We start from the raw sequence: 18,060 nt of genomic DNA on the forward strand, positions 1-18,060 counted from the left end.
CAGTATGAAAAGGCAAAAAGATATGACACTGAAAGATGAACTCCTCAGGTTAGTAGGTGCCCAATATGCTACTGGAAAAGACTGAAGAAATAGAAATAACTCCAGAAAGAATGAAGAGATGGAGCCAAAGTGAAAACAATGCCCAGTTGTGGATGTGACATGATGGAAGTAAAGTCCAATGCTGTAAAGAACAATATTGCATAGGAACCTGGAATGTTAGGTCCCTGAATCAAGGTAAATTGGAAGTGGTCAAACAGAAGATGGCAAGAGTGAACATCAACATTTTAGGAATCAGTGAACTAAAATGGACCAGAATGGGTGAATTTAATTCACATGACCATTATATCTACTACTGTGGGTAAGAATCTCTTAGAAGAAATGGAGTAGCCCTCATGGTCAACAAATGAGTCCAAAATGCAGTACTTGGGTGCAATCTCAAAAGTGACAGAATGATCTCTGTTCATTTCCAAGGCAAACCATTCAATATCACAGTAATCCCAGTCTATGCCCCAACCACTAATGCCAAAGAAGCTGAAGTTTAACAGTTCTATAATGACCTACAAGACCTTCTAGAACTAACTCCCCCAAAAGATGTCCTTTTCATCATAGGGGACTGGAATGCAAAAGTAGGAAGTCAAGAGATACCTGGAGTAACAGGCAAGTTTGGCCTTGGAGTACAAAATGAAGCAGGGCAAAGGCTAACAGAGTTTTGCCAAGAGAACACATAGGTCATAGCAACACCCTCTTCCAGCAACACAAGAGACGACTTTACACATGGACATCACCAGATGGTCAACACCGAAATCAGATGGATTATATTCTTTGCAGCCTAAGATGGAAAAGCTCTATACAGTCATCAAAAACAAGACCAGGAGCTGACTGCGGCTCAGATTATGAACTCCTTATTGCAAAATTTAGACTTAAATTGAAGAAAGTAGGGGAAACCACTAGACCATTGAGGTATGACCTAAATCAAATCCCTTATGATTATACAGTGGAAGTGACAAATAGATTCAAGGGATTAGATCTGATAGACATAGCGCCTGAAAAACTATGGACGGAGATTTGAAATACTGTACAGGAGGCGGTGATCAAAACCATCCCCAAGAAAAAGAAATGCAAAAAGGCGTAATGGTTGTCTGAGGAGGCCTTACAAGTAGCTGAGAAAAGAAGAGAAGCAAAAGGCAAAGGAGAAAGGGAAAGATATGTCCATCTGAATGCAGAGTTCCAAAGAATAGCAAGGAGAGATAAGAAAGCCTTCCTCCGGGATCAATGCAAAGAAATAGAGGAAAACAATAGAACTGGAAAGACTAGAGATTTCTGCAAGAAAATTAGAGATAGCAAAGGGACATTTCATGCAAAGATGGGCTCAATAAAGGACAGAAAAGGTATGGACCTAACAAAAGCAGAAGATATTAAGAAGAGGTGGCAAGAAACACAGAAGAACTATACAGAAAAGGTCTTAATGACCCAGATAACCATGATGGTGTAATCACTCTGCTAGAGCCAGACATCCTGGAATGCAAGTCAAGTGGACCTTAGAAAGCATTGCTATGAAAAAAGCTAGTGGAAATGGTGGAATTACAGTTGAGCTATTTCAAATTCTAAAAGATGAGGCTGTGAAAGGGCTGCACTCAATATGCTAGCAAATTTGGAAAATTCAGCAGTGGCCACAGGACTGGGAAAGGTCAGTTTTCATTTCAATCCCAAAGGCAATGCCAAAGAATGTACAAACTACTACACCATCATACTCATCTCACATGCTACCAAAGTAATGCTCAAAATTCTCCAACTAGGCTTCAACAGTATGTGAATTGAGAACTTCCAGATGTTCAAGCTGGATTTAGAAAAGGCAGAGGAACCAGAGATCAAATTGCCAACATCTGTTGGATCATAGAAAAAGCAAGAGAATTCCAGAAAAACATCTACTTCTGCTTTATTGACTATGCCAAAGCTTCTGACTGTATGGATCACAATAAATTGGGGAAAATTCTTTAAAGAGATGGGAATACCAGACCACCTTACCTGTCTCCTGAGAAATCTGTATGCAGGTCAAGAAGCAACAGTTAGAGCCAGACATGGAATGATAGACTGGTTCCAAATTGAGAAAGGAGTACATCAAGGCTGTGTATTGTCACCCTGCTTATTTAACTTACATGCAGAGTACATCATGGGAAATGCTGGGCTGGGTGAAGCACAAGCTGCAATCAAGATTGCTGGGAGAAATATCAATAACCTCAGATAAGCGTACGATACCACCCTTATGGCAGAAAGTGAAGAGGAACTAAAGAGCCTCTTGATGAAAGTGAAAGAGGAGACTGAAAAAGTTGGCTTAAAGCTCAACATTCAGAAAACTTCCATACTCTGCAGGCAGATAGGGAATATATGGAGTGGTACAGCCATTCTGGACAACAATCAGGCAGTGTTAGTGAAAACTGATGTCTACTTTCCAGGGACTAGCAATTCCACTCCTAGCCATTCTCTCAAAGCTGTTTAAGGGCACATAAACAAGCTGTGAAAAGAAGCGAGGTGAAAAGCAAAGGAGAAAAGCAAAGATATTCCCATTTGAATGCAGAGTTCCAAAGAATAGCAAGGAGAGATAAGAAAGCCTTCCTCAGCGATCAGTGCCAAGAAATAGAGGAAAACAATAGAATGAGAAAACCTAGAGAGCTCATCAAGAAAATTAGAGATACCGAGGGAACATTTCATGCAAAGATGGGCTCAATAAAGGACAGAAATGGTATCGACCTGACAGAAGCAGAAGATATTAAGAAGAGGTGGCAAGAATACACAGAAGAACTGTACAAAAAAGATCTTCATGACCCAGTTAATCATGATGGTGTGATCACTCACCTAGAGCCAGACATCCTGGAATGTGAAGTCAAGTGGGCCTTAGGAAGTATCACTATGAACAAAGCTACTGGAGGTGATGGAATTCCAGTTGAGCTATTTCAAATACTAAAAGATGAGGCTGTGAAAGTGCTGCACTCAATATGCCAGCAAATTTGGAAAACTCAGCAGTGGCCATAGGACTGGAAAATGTCCGTTTTCATTCCAATCCCAAAGAAAGGAAATGCCAAAGAATGCTCAAACTATCGCACAATTGCACCCATCTCACACGCTACCAAAGTAATGCTCAAAATTCTCCAAGCCAGGCTTCAGCAATACGTGAACCATGAACTTCCAGATGTTCAATCTGGTTGTAGAAAAGGCAGAGGAACCAGAAATCAAATTGCCAACATCTGCTGGATCATTGAAAAAGCAAGAGTTCCAGAAAAACATCTATTTCTGCTTTATTGACTATGCCAAAGCCTTTGACTGTGTGGATCACAATAAACTGTGGAAAATTCTGAAAGAGATGGGAATGCCAGACCACCTGGCCTGCCTCTTGAGAAACCTGTATGCAGGTCAGTAAGCAACAGTTAGAACTGGACGTGGAACAACAGACTGGTTCCAAATTGAGAAAGGAGTACATCAAGGCTGTATATTGTCAGTTCAGTTCAGTTCAGTTCAGTCGCTCAGTTGTGTCGGACTCTTTGAGACCCCATGAACTGCAGCACACCAGGCCTCCCTGTCCATCACCAATTCCCGGAGTCTACCCAAACCCATGTCCATCGAGTTGGTGATGCCATCCAGCCGTCTCATCCTCTGTCATCCCCTTCTGCCCCCAATCCTTCCAAGCATGAGGATTTTTTCCAATGAGTCAACTCTTCGCATGAGGTGCCAAAGTATTAGAGTTTCAGCTTCAATATCAGTCCTTCCAATGAACACCCAGGACTGATCTCCTTTAAGATGGACTGGTTGGGTCTTCTTGCAGTCCAAGGGACTCTCAAGAGTCTTCTCCAACACCACAGTTCAAAAGCATCAATTCTTTGGTGTTCAGCTTTCTTCACCGTCCAACTGTCACATCCATACATGACTACTGGAAAAACCATAGCCTTGACTATATGGACCTTTGTTGGCAAAGTTTTGTCTCTGCTTTTAAATATGCTATCCAGGTTGGTCATAACTTTCCTTCCAAGGAGTAAGGGTCTTTTAATTTCATGGTGGCAATCACCATATATACTTTCACCCTGCTTATTTAGCTTATATGCAGAGTACATCATGAGAAACGCTGGGCTGGATGAAGCACAAGCTGGAATCAAGATTGCCAGTCAGGAAGCAACAGTTAGAAATATCAATAATAGTTAGAAATATCAATAACCTCAGATATGCAGATGACACCATCCTTATGGCAGAAAGTGAAGAGGATCTAAAGAGCCTCTTGACGAAAGTGAAAGAGGAGAGTCAAAAAATTGGCTTAAAACTCAACGTTCAGAAAACTAAGATCATGGCATCTGGTTCCATCACTTCATGGCAAATAGATGGGGAAACAGTGGAAACAGTGACTGACTTTATTTTTTGGGCTCCAAAATCACTGCAGATGGTGACTGCAGCCATGAAATTAAAAGACGTTTACTCCTTGGAAGGAAAGTTATGACCAACCTAGACAGCATATTAAAAAGCAGAGACATTACTTTGCCAACAAAGGTCCATATAGTCAAGGCTATGGTTTTTCCAGTAGTCAAGTATGGATGTGAGAGTTGGACTATAAAGAAAGCTGACAGCCGAAGAAATGATGCTTTTGAACTGTGGTGTTGGAGAAGGCTCTTATGAGTCCCTTGGACTGCAAGAAGATCCAACCAGTCCATCCTAAAGGAGATCAGTCCTGGGTGTTCATTGGAAGGACTGATATTGAAGCTGAAACTCCAATAGTTTGGCCACCTGATGCAAAGAGCTGAGTCAATTGGAAAAGACCCTGATGCTGGGGAAGATTGAAGGCAGGAGGAGAAGGGGACAACAGAGGATGAGATGATTGGATGGCATCACCGAGTCAATGGACATGAGTTTGGGTAGGCTCCGGGAATTGGTGATGGACAGGGAGGCCTGGTGTGCTGCAGTTCAGGGGGTCTCAAAGAGTCCAACACGACTGAGCGACTGAACTGAACTGAACTGAACTGAACTGAATTGAAACAAGGATATCCATGGCAGCACCATTTGTGGTAGCAGGGAGTTGAAAGATCCTGGAAGAAGGACAGATAAGAGGTAGCGGATGGACACCCTGGAGAATTATTTACACATTCGAAGCAATCAATAGCAATGTGGAAGTATACTAGAGATGTAGTGTTTACCGGGGGGGGGGGGGGGGGGGAAGTGAAAAACAGAATGAGATATACCAAATAACATTATGTAAATTAAAAATACAAACTGGAAAGACAACAATGCCAGCTTTGTAAGAACACATGCAAAAAGATACCACATTCAGCAGTAAGCAGGATTCCTCAGGGGCAGAAAGACATATATGGCATAAACACATACAGGCATCCCTGAAGAGAGTGCAGAAGGGATTGTCTTCCCAGGATCCAGAGCCATCCCCAAAGATAACCACATAAATGAAAGATGGTTCTCCTGAGGGCTGGCAAAAGGATTCTAGCTGCAAATGCTGTGGAATCCACATCTCTATCTAGCCATAGTGAAGTCACTCAGTTGTGTCTGACTCTTTGTGACCCCATGGACTATAGCCTACCAGGCTCCTCTGTCCATGGGATTTTCCAGGCAAGATTACTGGAGGGGGTTGCCATTTCCTTCTCCCGGGGATCTTCCCGACCCAGGGATTGAACCCAGGTCTCCCGCATTGTAGGCAGACGCTTTACCATCTGAGCCATCAGGGAAGTCCCCTATCTAGCCATACCTAGTCACAAATGGGGTGCAACAGACATTTCCATCTGGCCATATTTTGGGATCCCCAACCTGATGATTGTCATGCCAAGTTCTCAGGACACAAAATGAAACAAACAAGAAGCTAACAGCTAGCTCAGGAGAGAAAAGATCAATAACCAATGGATCTGGATTCCAAAAGGAAGGGACAACATGAAATTCTATTTTCTTCTCTTTCTTGCGATAGACAGATTCAGGAGAGCTGACTCTAAAAGAATTCTGACCCTTCAGTTGGTCATTGCCAGTTTTCCTAGGATCCAATTTGTAGGCTCCAAAGTGAGTGGGGTTTAAAATATAGTGTAATTCTGGTATTTACCAAAATTTGGCAAGGCTTTCCATTACTTTGTTTGTTTTCTTGGCCATGCCACATAGTATATGGGCTCTTAGTTCCCTGACCAGGGATCAAACTTATGCCCCTTGAATGGGATGCTCAGAGTTTTAACCACTGGACCACCAGGGAACTCCCTCCATTACTCTTCAATTTAGTTTCCCCTTGGCTATTTAAGGGAATAATTGGTAGCAGTTTACCAGAAAACCCCTCAGAATCCTGTCAAATCTGGGACAGACACATGTGGGGGCCATTCTTTGAGGGTAGATATGAGGATAACTAATTCAGTGGATTTTTGTTTACAGTCCTATAGTCTCTTCAGAGTGGAAAGGCGATTCAGATGAGAATTAGTGGAATGAGTACCCAAGTCAAGGAGGACAGAGGGCAGGAGTAGGCGTTATATCAGTCTCATAGTCTTTTGTTATAGGTACTTCTTATATCTTTAATTTTTTATTAGCCTTTCCCAATGAATCTTTCCGTGAAGTTTTCAAATTTTGGAATTTTGAAGTTTTTGGAGGCATCTGCATACTAACTAAAATCTGTATCCATCCTCTTTGATTCGGGAACACTTGCCTTTAAGCACATCTCTTAAATGAATGATCTTGTCTAATCGGAACAGCCTTCATAGTGGCCAGTATAATTCTAGGTTGTCATCAGTAAGATTAGTCCATTCACATGTGGAGACACTGTAATTTTTTAAACATAAAACTGGCTGGGGTTCCTAAAGAGGGGCCAACCTTAAAGCATTTAGATGACTAGGATCCCATTTTTGGAGTTTTTCCCCAAGAGCAAACACAAAAAGTCCTGGATAGCCAATGGGATATGCTTAGGGTTGGGACTTCAGTTTTGTTTCACAGTATGCCTTTCATGGGATACTTCTTTTTTCTGGCAGACAGCCTTTGCCCTCTTTGTCCAACCTGTGCCCAGGTGTCCCTTGTTACCTGAAATTTTCTTGTGAGTGGTAAGTGGCCTATTGGGAAATTTGCTCACTTGTGACCACCTTATCCTTACACAGGAGTCTTGTGCCTTGAGGACGGTTGTCTCTCATATACAAGTGGGGAGCACTCTGGCAGCACTTAGGTGTTCAATCTGTGTCTACCAATTTTAGTTTTTGGTTTGCTCTCAGGAAAATCCAAATGTATTCTAATTCAGAAACTAAAAGATCACTCACTGGAAGGACAATCTGTCCTTATCCAAATCCTAAATAAATCTGGAGAGCTTGACCTAAGGGAGGGAGCCTGAAACCCAAGAGCAGACTCATCAAGCCAGAAGAGGTGACTCTAAGAACCCTGAGCACAAGGGGCCCAGCACAGGTACCTTGCTCAATGATGAGAGTCACTGTCCCTCCTGAGGTGCTCTCCCTTGGATCCCACTTCTGACACCATGGAATGTCAACCTAAATAAGGAGGTAAACTGAGGCAATCTCAAATTACCAGAAACTTTAGATTTGAGAGTAGCAGAGGAATTGCAATTTGGGAAATGCATGCTGTACATGCTGAATTAATTGAAGGTTTGGGAAGGAGTCTATTTATGGGCAAGGAGTGCAAAGACGGGGAAGTCCAGCCAGAGACCAAGCAGTAAGCTTATTGGCCTGAGAACAGGGAGAGATTCTTGACAAATGTTCATTGGTAAGATGTCTCAGTCTCCTGTAAATCAGACATTTAATGGAAACCAATTTCTCTTCTCTTTTTTTAAAAAAATATTTAAGTTCAGACTGGATCTTTCCTTGGGGCACATTGACTCTCTAGTTGTGGTGCCATATTATTGGCAACTCAGCAGTTGCCATGTGGGCTTAATTGCTCCACAGCATGTGAGAACTTAGCTCCCCAAACTGGGATCAAACCTGAGTCCTCTGCAATGCAAGGTGGATTCTTAACCACTGGACCACCAGGGAAGTCCCAGTCTCTTCGTTCTGAAGTTGTTATTCTGAGGGCACATGTGTGAGATTCTCCATTTTGTATTTTCATTCATTTCATATTGAAATCCTTTATAGATATGGATGATACAGATATAGACATAGGAAGGCAATATTGTTATCACTTGTAAAAATACAGCCAGAAAATTGGAACCTACTAAAAACTCAGAATAACACAAGAGTCTGTGTGCCAAATAAATGCACACCAAAAAAGTCATTTTTCTATTTACTGTTACTTAATTTTCTATTTACTGCATTTCTATATAACCTATTAGAAGATACAGCAGAAAATATCCTAGCCACGGTAGCAATTTTTAAATATTCTAGTTACCCCTAAGAAGAAATGCATGAGATCCATAAATGATATAAAAGATGTGAGAAAATTTAGAAACATCCATGAAAAAACTGTCAACTCTGTTAATTCATAATCCATCATATATCCAGTTAAAATTCAAAAGAAATTGACACAGAATTTTTAAATTGACAAAAATGTCCCTGGCCATATATCACTGGAAAAGTAGCAAGTGAGTTTACAAATTTTTGGAAAAGAAAAATAACTAAGATGAGGAGGGGATGTTTTCTCTTCTAGATAGTAAATGTATTATAAACAAAGAAGTAAATCAGGCTGCATCCACAAGAATTAATGGGCAAATCAATCAAGAAAAAAAATAAGCTCTGAAGCCATACAAAATAATATACAAATTTATTGAGAAAGAAAGCTCACAAACCAAAAAGAAGAGGGGACTGATGATGCAGTAAATGATGTTGGAGAAACTGGCCAGAAATCACAGGAGGATCGGTTTAGATCTACACTTTATACTGTAGTGTAAAATATTTTCCAGACGCATTAGAGCATTACGTATAATAATTCTACTTTAAAAAAAAAAAGCAAACAAAAAAACTTGGGGAAAAAAAATGTAGATAACTAAATCGGGATGAAGGACTTTATAAGAATAGAAACAATAACCAGACGCTCGCTCCGCGGGGCGCACTTGGCGGCCGCAGCCGAGGTTTCGCCCGGGAAGAGACGCCCGACGCGGCCGCGCTCAGGCCCCGCCGCCCAGACCGCGGTGTCGCGACCAGACGCTGAGGAGGCAGCGATTCCAGCCTCGGCACCCCGAGCGCGCCCATGGCTGCTTCCAGCCGCTCCCTCCTTCCTTTCCTAGCCTCAGGCCCCACTCGGTGCCGGACGACGCCGAGGGCTGCCGGCCTGGGTACAGAGGAGCCCTGCCCTCAGCCGCGCCCGCCGCCCGGCCTGCAGGGGCCGCGGGAGCTCGGCGCCCGCCCTGCCGCGAGCCTCTCCGTCGGCGCGCGGGAGCAGCGTCGGCGCGGGACGCCTCGCGGGCTGAGGCGGCAGCAGCTCCCCCGGCTCCCTCCCGTCCGCGGGTGGGGACCTCCGGACGCCGCTGAGGAGATTTCAGCCGGCGTTCGCGGAGGCGCAGAGCGGTGAGTGCGCGGCTTCCCGGCGCCGGGCTCCACCCCCAGCCGCCGCCCGCGTCCACCCACCCCTCTCGCCGCCGGCGGGTTTCGACCTCGCGTCCCCGGCTCCGCCGGCTCCTTTCCCGCCACCCGGGCCTCCCCGCGCCCAGCCCCCGCCGCCCGAGCGTCCCTTCCGGGCACATGGGCTCACTCACGGCCGCTCCCTGCCCGAACCCCAGCCAGCTCCTGGCTCTTAGGCCGGCTGGTGAGCTCCATGAGGCCCACCCGGGAAGCCCCCCTCCGGATCCGGCCTCTTCGTCCTTCAGGGAGTGTGCGGTCTGCGCTCTGCTTTCCTCAGAGCCTTGGCCCCCAGAAGTGCGAGTCTTGTGGAAGGAGGGAAGTGGAGGTCCTGGGTGCTACTTGGGTTGTTTCCACCTGGATGGGGAGCTGGTGTGGGTGATGGAGGATGTGGCTTCCCTTGTAGCTCAGTCGGTAAATAATCTGCCTGCAATGCAGAGTCGGACACGACTGAGCCACTAAAAGACCAACCATGGAGGATGTCCATTGGATTGGAGGCTACTTGAGGATGGAGTGGTTGGGGAGTGAGTGGGGGCACTGGCGATTTTTACCCCTGGGGTTAGGCTGTGGCCTGTTGGAAAACCTCCTTTCCTTCTCTTGACTTGCATCCTTGACAGTTCTTTCGGCAGCGTTGATGCCTTTCCCAATCTGTGCCAGATGCCATTTAAAAAAAATTGTTTATTTTTATTTTACTTACTAGGCTGCGCTGGGTCTTAGTCGTGGCAGGGAATGTGGGATCTATTTCCCTGACCAGGGATTGAACCAGGTTCGCTGCATTGGGTGTGCAATCTTAGCCACTGAACCACAGGGGAAGTCATGGTGCAGTGTAATTCCTTGGTCTACTTGGAATTTTTCATACTTTTCCTCTCCTTTTTCTCGTCTCAACACGAAGCAGTATGATTCTCCTCAGAGTGGTGCAAACAAGAATTACTGGGGAAATGTTAATTATTCCATTTCTTCATGAGTATTTTCCAATTATATATTTAAGATATCTGTAAGAGAAGACTTTAGAATAAGGGACATCTTTGTTTTGTAGGATGTCTTTTGGGGTTAGGAGTAATAGGGAAGGAATAGATTCATTATCTAGTTATCTCAATTAGATTTAAGTATGTACTGCCTTATGTATTCCTTTCAGTTAGACCTGGGAAATAATTTTTCTCCTTTCATACATAATCTTTTCTCCCTGCCCCCTTACTAGGTCTCTGCTTTTTTTTCCTGAAGTAGGTATAAACTTGTTTCATTCTGTTTTTAATTTTTTTTTTTTTAATTATCAAAGTGTGATACATTTACAGGAGACTTGGAAAACACAGAATAAGTAAACTTGTTTCTTGAAGGAAATAATGTAGTTAGACCTATGAGGTTGATCCTTGTCCAGGCATTTTATGACAATTTCAGGACAGTGCCATATATAAAATATAGTCTATTAGTCACTATTGTTAAATAGGGATCTAAAATACTTATTGTGCACTCCAAGGGTGTTATTGCCTATCCTGTGTTTTGATGCAGAGCTATTTAGTTTGTATGAAAAATCCATTGATCTCTGTCCTAGAAAGATTTTAGAATGAATAGAGATCATAACTTAAGTATCTGCATGTTTCCTTTGAATTTCTTGAGTTGTATTTTAATATTTATTTATTGACTGTCCTGGGTCTTAATTGCTGCACAAGGGACCTTCCATCTTCATTGTCGCATGCAGGGTCTTTAGTTGTGGCATGCAAATTCTTGGTTGCAGCATGTGGGATCTAGTCCCCTGACCAGGGATCAAACTGGGGCCCCTCCATTGGGAGTCCAGAGTCTTAGCCAGTGGACCACCAGGGAAGTCCCTTTTGAGTTATATTTTAATTCACATTGCAGAGTTTTATGGCTTATCATTTCTTAATTTAAGTCTTTTACTAACTTCCCTTCCTTCCACCATAATTCCTGAAGCTATCTTATATGTTTTTTAAAAGTATACTTGATTTTGTTCAGAACAGTTTTAGATTTACCAAAAAATTAAGATCATGCAGATAGCCCCACCCAGTTTCCCCTGTTATTAACATCTTACATTAGTATGGTACAGTTGTTACAATTAATGAACCAATCTTGATGCATTATTAACTAAAGTCTGTAGCCTATTCAGATTTCCTTCTTCTTTTTTTTCTTTTTTTCCTATTTCAGGATTCCATTCAGGATATTTTTTACTCTTCTTTTTAAAAAATTTATTTATTTGGATGCACCAGGTCTTAGTTGCGGTATTCGTCATCCTTAGTTGTGGCATGTGGGATATAGTTTCCTGAACCAGGGATGAACCTGGGCCTCCTGCACTGGGAGCATGGAGTCTTAACCACTGGACGACCAAGGAAAGTCCCTCCATTTAGGATACCATGTTACATTTGGTTGTCCTATCTCCTTAGGCACCTGTTAATTTTATTTTTTTTAATATTGTGTTTACAAACTTTTTAACTCTGTGGAACTGTGAGGTTAATTATCTTATGAGGCTACTGTATTGCTAAGTAATGCCATTCATAGCTTTAACAATGAAAGATTGATCTCTATTTTCACTGGCAGTGTCTGTAATTTTCTTATATGTTAGCAAAGGTCTGCAGAATCTATGTCATCTTGATGTAGCTCTTCATGAATTTTTTATTTTTTGGTTTTAGAATTCCACAGTCCAGCTTTCAAGGACTGCTGCTGCTGCTAAGTCACTTCAGTCATGTCTGACTCTGTGTGACCCCATAGACAGCAGCCCACTAGACTCCTCTGTCCCTGGAATTCTCCAGGCAAGAACACTGGAGTGGGTTGCCATTTCCTTCTCTGACGCATGCATGCATGCTAAGTCACTTCAGTCGTGTCCAACTTTACTCGACCCTACGGACAGCAGCCCACCACGCTCCTCCATCCACAGGATTCTCTAGGCAAGATGACTGGAGTGGGTTGCCATTTCCTTCTCCATTTCAAGGACTAATCTGTGGCAAAGTTTTGTTTGTCTCCTTAATAGAATTTACCACACTTATGATTCTTATTATTTTGTGTTTGTTTTTGTCTATTTCCCACAGCAGAATGCAAGTCCCATGTTGATTAAAAACTATTATTTTTGTTGTTGTTCATTGTTTCCCAGTGCCTAGAATAGTGCCAGGCTTGTTATGGGTACTCAGATAATTCAGTGACTGAATGGTGGTTGAATCTAATAGTAACCAAAGCTAGTAGTCATCTTTGCTATGGTGAAGTCTACATTTTTTCCTTATGCAATCAATAGTTTAACATTTTATACTTACATTTTTTTATTGTATACAGGGTTACTCCAGATGTTTAGGGGGTAGGGAACTCAATAATTTATAGCTTTTACCATCTGACTAAAAAAAAGTAAAAGTACAACTGACCAGAATTTTATACTTTTAATTTAGTTAAATCGTTTTATTAAAGTTATTGTTAAATTATTTGCTATTTGTATAGTACCTAAAATTATGTCAAATGATTGTCAAAGATGTTCATGGAACAGGATTTGAAGTTAAGTAGACTGTTTTATTTAGCTTCAAATATTTACGTTTCTGTGCTGATAAATGAAGGTGAATTGTTTCAGTTCATGAAGCCTCATTTTGAGTTAATGACATTAGTCTTGGTAATCTTCCTGTAAACTCTGGTGATTTCTTTATATTTCAGTAGTATACATGGTTCAATAAAGGAAAGTTGACATAAAACCAAAAACCAGCAATAATGAGAAAATGGCCTGCCCCCTTACCAGTGGGGGTTCAGAGGCGCGATTCCGGAGTATCTCCCCCAGTGACAGCTTCCAGCTTGCTTTGTCTCACAGGAAGCTTCCTTCCTGTTCACTTGGCCCCTCAAACATGTCACCTAGGCTTCAGTTTCACAGAGAAAGTCTGGCTGTGGGCCAGGCCCTCTCTGTCACTACCTCCCTCCCAAAAAGAATGCCAAGCAGGGGTGGGAGGGAAAAAAAAAAGAATGCCAAGCAGTGGCTCTGGGTTTCTGGCCACTGAACAAACCCAAATCCAGTCTTCCCATTTGGGAGAGAGATCCCCACCAGCAAAAGGGCCTGGGTCTGACAACAAGCAGAGGGGAGGAGAGGGGTTTCAAGAAGGCCCTAGTCCTCAGGAGCTGGCTGCCCACCCGCAAACGCCCGCCTATTTCTCCTTCCATTCAGCATCCCCGCTTCCTCTGCAAATGGGCTTCATTACACCCATCTTCCTGCAAGGTCCGAACTGGCTGAAACAATGCAATTTAGTCCCCAGGGGCTGGGACCTCTTTTACAGATACGAGGTTATGCAAATTACTAGGCAAAGAGAGTTTTGCAACATGCCATGAATAATCGCAGTAACTTGAAGGGCAACGAGAGCAGCAACTATCTTCCATCCCAGTGTGTCCCTCTCTTTAGTGGGCTGAGTGATGACCCCCAAAAGGCTATGTCCAAGTCTGAACCCCTGGAGTCTATGAAATGTGACCTTATTGGAAAAAGTCTTGGGGTGTAATTAAAGACCTCAAGATGAGATTGTCCTGGATTGAGAGTGGGCCCTAAACACAATGACAGATGTCTTTATAAGAGAAAAGCAAAAGGCTATTTGAGACACACGCAGGGAAGACAGCCATGTAAAGATGAAGGCTGAGATTGGCATGAAGCGTCTACAAACCAAGGGATGCCAAAGATTACCAGTGGAATCTAGTAGAAAGGCATGGAATGGGTTCTCCCTCAAAACCTCCAGAGGGAACCAGCCCTGTTGATGACTTGATTTTGGACCTCTGGTCTCCTGTGCGAGAATAAATTTCTGTTATTTTAAGGCCCTAGATTTGTAGCAATTTGTTATGGTAGCTACAGGGAACTAATACACTCTCACACACAGTCATTCAGCAATCTAGGTCTCCAGGTCTGGGTACCCCCACCCAGCTAACTCAAGTCCAGGTTCACGACTCAGCTGTCTGTCTTCTCTGAATCACGAACCCACTGAGATTCCCCCTCCTCCTAGAGGAAGCCCTCAGGAGCAGCAGCTTTATTTGCCTGACTGTCCAGTAGAAGGGGTGTGTGCCAGGCAGATGATAGTACCATCCTGTTACTTTTAAAGTGTTCCCTTCATGGACTCTAAAAAATAAGCAAATAAAATGAAATAAAAGAGAAAATAGTTTATCTTGAAATAAAAAATGCAAAACCAACATCGAAAAAAGGGAAGCTAAGGTTGATCCCTAAAGCATTACTCAGAGGTTTTTCTGTCCTTAGTGACTTTTGTTCTTAGCGCTGACTTTCTATGGAAGTCTGGGGTAGGACCAGGTTTCCACCTGCAGAGGTTGCCCACAAGGTGAAACTTGAGAGCCAGCCTCTTCTGATGCTTCTGAAATTCCCCTGGGACAGTTATCAGATGGTGGGATTTCAGGTACTAGGGTCCAACCGAGAAGGAGCTATGTTTCAAGGAATAGGTGGACCTTAGGATTAGCAGGTGACTGTGCTCTCAGCTGATAAGGAAGGTCACTCCACTCACCAGGAAGCTGTCCAGGACAGAATTTGAAGGTCTTATCAAAGCAAAAGCCATGCTGACAGGCAGGCAAGCCTGTTGGGCCAACTTTGCTGGGAGCAGAGCTGTTGCACTGTGTAGTAATACTTACCTGTGTGTGACCTAAAATACCAGGACCCCATAACACCCCCACATGTGGGAGAGAGTCACTGTTTTGAATATACTCTTCTGGGATACTTTTTTTTTTCAATTTTTCTAGACAATTTTTTTTAGAAGTTTTAGATCTATAGAGAAGTTGGGAAGATAGTACAGAGTTCCCATACACCTCACACTCAGTTTCCCCTACTAACATATCACATTAATATGACACAGTACTAATTTGTTACAATTAATGAACCGATTTTTATTGTTTTGTTGTTTAGTTGCTAAGTCCTGTCCAACTTTTTTTGCAACCTCATGGACTGTAGCCCACCAGGCTCCTCTGTCCATGAGAGTTTCCAGGCACAAATACTGAAGAGGGTTGCCATTTTCTTCTCCAGGATGGGGTACTTTTAATAGCAAAGTGTGTATGCTGTTTTCTATGATTTATTGTTGTTGTTATTGTCATCACAGATGGGAACATTCATCATATACTCTTCCACAACTTGCTGTTTTTTATTTTAAGATGTTCTTGTGGTGGTTCCACAAAAAACATTGTCTTAAGGGAGTTTTTGGCCAAAGAGCAAAGAAGACTCCTTTCTGCTTTCCAAACCCCAGATAATTTTTTTTTTAACTTAGTATGTGAAAATGTTCTGAACTCCAAGAAACAGTCAGTAGTCAGGAGGGGTGTTCAGCAGTGTCCCTGTATTTCCCGGGCAAGGTGACATGAAGAAAATTGCATTTTACCCACATTGGCTCCTCAGCCTTCTGTGGATGACGTTTCTGCTTGAAACTTTCAAAAGGTAGAACTCCCAACCCCCACTCCCAACTCAACTTAGGCAGGCAGGGGAGAGGGGAGGAGAGGAGGAGGTGGGCTTACATCAGCTTGTCCACAGCTGGGTCCCCACTCCCTCCCCAAGGTAACACTCCCTCTTTTAACCCAAGATGGTTGACAAGGACATTCAAGTTCAACGTTTCCTTTCTCACTTGAGGCGCTGAGAGGTAAGTAAACTTCTCATGACTTAGTGGAAGACATAAAGACTGGTGAATATCCCATGCTTTCAGTTTAATTCCTTGATACAGTTTTTATAAACTATCTTATACAACAAAATCAACCTAAGCCTTACTGTGCCGTGTTTTCTGAATCAGGATTTCACCAGTTCCAAATAGCCATAGACAAGGATAGCATCACCATTTGACAAAAGATCAAGACGCCCAGCCCTGCTCCTGCAGAAGTGTCCACATATCCATTCACATCACCACTTACGAATCTACTTTTCTTTACATTAGCTGCATGGTATTTTGTTATATTTATTTATCCAAACCCCATTGCTAGTCATTTGGATTTTTCCTAAGCTTTTGGGACAGTAACACAGTGCGTCAGAGAATATCTCTTTAAATATATGTTTGTACTATGTGAGACTATTTCTGAAAGGTATATCCTTAGAAATAGAATGGCTGGGTTACAAGGAAGACATGTTTAAAACTTTGGTAGGCTACCAAATTCTCTTCCAAAACTTTGCACTTCTTCATGCCTCCAGCTGTGTGGTTTGTGAGTGTGGCTGCTTCTTCCCACTCCCGACACCCCTGAGCCTGTTCATTGCTGTCGATCCATAAGCCACTCTCATTTGAACTATTCAATTATTAATGAAGTTAAGCATCTTCTCAAATACTTCTTGGCTTCTGAGTTTATTCATGAGCAGCTGGTTCTTTAATTGAAAAAAATATTCAATTTATCAAGTTATATTGTTTCCTCCAGGAAGTGCTCATTATGCTCAAGAGAATACAAGGAAGCTCTTGCTTCCCATATATTATGCACAGGAGTGTCTCACTTCCTGTAGAGAAAACAGTTATTCACTTCAGTGTCAGCCATGCAAAGTGCTCAGCGTCAGATATGAGCACTTCCAGATTTCAAGGATCTGCTTCAGGGGTCAATTTCTAGACTCCACAGATGGGAAAAAGTCACTTCACAAAACAAATACAAATTTTACACAGACACACACAAAAAGGATCACCAGTTATTTAACTCAAGTAAGTATTGAACCATGTTAAATATAATTTAATGTATTAAATGTTAAAATTTATTTAAATTTTAGTAAATGTTAAGATCTTTTTAAAAATATTTATTTAGCTGCATCAGGTCCTAATTGCGGCACATGAGGTGCTCATTGTGGCATGTGGGATCTTCTGTTGCAGCCCGTGGACTTCTCTCTGGTTTGTGGCACATGAGCTTTGTAGTTGTGGTTTCTGGGTTTAGTTGCCCTGTAACATTTGGGATCTTAGTTCCCCAACCAGGTATCAAACCCATGTTCCCTGTGGCAGATTTTTAACCACTGGACTACCAGGGAAGTCCCTAAATGTTAAGATCTTGATTGTCCTGATGGATTGACCCCATTCACATGTATCCCAACCTCCTCCAAGGGTCCCTTCCTCTATCTCATAGGCTGGAAAACTGAAGAGTACATTTCCCAGACTAACAGCTAGAGTTTCCGGTTTGAGTTCAGATCTGACAGTTCACATGCCCTGGCCCATGATTTGGAAGGAGCAAGTGAGATAGGGGCCAATTTCTGTGGATGCAGATGCTGCTGGAACAAAGCAGGGTTAAAGAGAAGCTGTGTTCTGCTACAAAGAACATTCCAGCATGTTGCTGTCTGGTGGTGGTGTTCTGGAACATTCCTAGAGGTCCCACCTGGAACCTCCTCCAGCTCTTTCAATGACTTTGTAAACCCCTGCTTCCTTTTGGCTAAAATTAGCTGATGGAGGTTCTGTTTTCCTCCAACTAAACCCAGACTGATAAAACTCACAAATATTATCCTTGATATAATAATATCCCATGTAAGATACGAGAAAGAAAGGCAAAGGGCAGTGCAACCATGAATCATGCTTGTTATGACTTTCCTAGTAGCACTTTAATCAGATACCTCATCCCTGAAAGAAATTTGAAAATGACATAGAAGTTGCAAAGAATGAAATAAATACCATCTGATTCC

This window comes from Cervus canadensis, chromosome 28, assembly GCF_019320065.1.
Source record: "Cervus canadensis isolate Bull #8, Minnesota chromosome 28, ASM1932006v1, whole genome shotgun sequence".
Lineage (NCBI taxonomy): Eukaryota > Metazoa > Chordata > Mammalia > Artiodactyla > Cervidae > Cervus > Cervus canadensis.